This window comes from Trichosurus vulpecula, chromosome 3 (genome assembly GCF_011100635.1).
Source record: "Trichosurus vulpecula isolate mTriVul1 chromosome 3, mTriVul1.pri, whole genome shotgun sequence".
NCBI lineage: Eukaryota > Metazoa > Chordata > Mammalia > Diprotodontia > Phalangeridae > Trichosurus > Trichosurus vulpecula.
This window is the reverse complement of record NC_050575.1, coordinates 350,997,613-350,998,686: the sequence shown is the minus strand read 5'-3', so window position 1 is coordinate 350,998,686 and position 1,074 is coordinate 350,997,613. Positions and strand designations below refer to the sequence as shown.

The window sequence follows — 1,074 nt, the reverse complement described above, 5'->3', positions numbered from 1 at the left end:
GCCATCCCGCGGCCGAGAGAACACAGGGCCCCATGGCGGAACGTGGACTCTAGCGTGGAGTTCGGTTGTGGCTCCGCGCGCCGCGCGCACAGGGATGGTGGCTCGGAGTCGGCTCCGGCGCTGAGGGCAGTCGGCGCATGCTCCGTGCAGACCCTGAGTTCGCCCCTTCCCCATCACGAGGCCAGGGCGAACCCTGATAGGGCGATCCCGAGGCTGCTCCGCCGGAGCTCCAGTGGCGCAATCGGTTAGCGCGCGGTACTTATACAGCAGTACAGGCAGAGCGATGCCGAGGTTGTGAGTTCGAGCCTCACCTGGAGCACGTTTCTTTTGGGCGCCGTCCTCATTTTTTGCCTTTCTCCCGGAGCCGGGAGCGCCCCTCATTTAAATAAATCTCCCCTGCCCCCTCTCAGCTTCTGCCGCGGGAGCGAAGCGAGCCGTCCCGACAGAAGGAGGGCGGTGTCTGGCAGTCCCTGCGTCTGCCTTCGGAGCCTTAGGCTCTGCTCCGCCGCGGAAACCCGGCCGAGGAGCGCGGCCTGCCCGGGTTCCGGGCCCAGGGGATCTCGCAGCAGGGCCCGCACGGGCCAAGGGGCTGTAGAGACCCCGACCTGCCCCGATTCCGCGTGTGAACCCGTCCCAGGCTTTCCGGGGGTCCTCCGTGGGGTGCTGTGTGCTTAGTGTGGGTGGTGAGAGATTAGTGCAGCCGGGGTGGGTGACGGGGGGCATCGGTGCAATGGGGGTGTCGGGGTAGAAAACCGGGGCATCGATACAATGGTGAGGTGTCAGGGTAGATAAGTGGGGCATCGGCGCAGATGATGGGGTGTCAGAGGAAGTTAGTGTAGATGGACATAAATGAAAGATCATTAAATGCAAATTAAATTTAAATGTAATAAATGCTGGGGATAAGTCAAACTGCCCCTGCTCTCATGGAGCTTACAGTCTAGTTGAGGAGAACACACACAGAGAATCAATAATACGAGTTCAATGACAGATGCTGAACACATTAGAAAGATGCAAGGCGTAGTGCTCCATGATTCTGAGGACGCCAAACTGTGTTGGAAAGGGCTGGATGGAGAC

At 60.1% G+C, this 1,074-nt stretch overlaps 1 non-coding gene across 1 annotated transcript; it reads left to right on the top strand.

Annotated features, from left to right (window-relative positions):
* Window positions 1–226: 226 nt before the first annotated feature.
* On the top strand, window positions 227–319 carry TRNAI-UAU. Its single transcript is given in 2 exon segments — window positions 227–264; window positions 284–319. It is a non-coding gene; the product is annotated as a tRNA-Ile (tRNA).
* The last annotated feature ends 755 nt before the right edge of the window (window positions 320–1,074 follow it).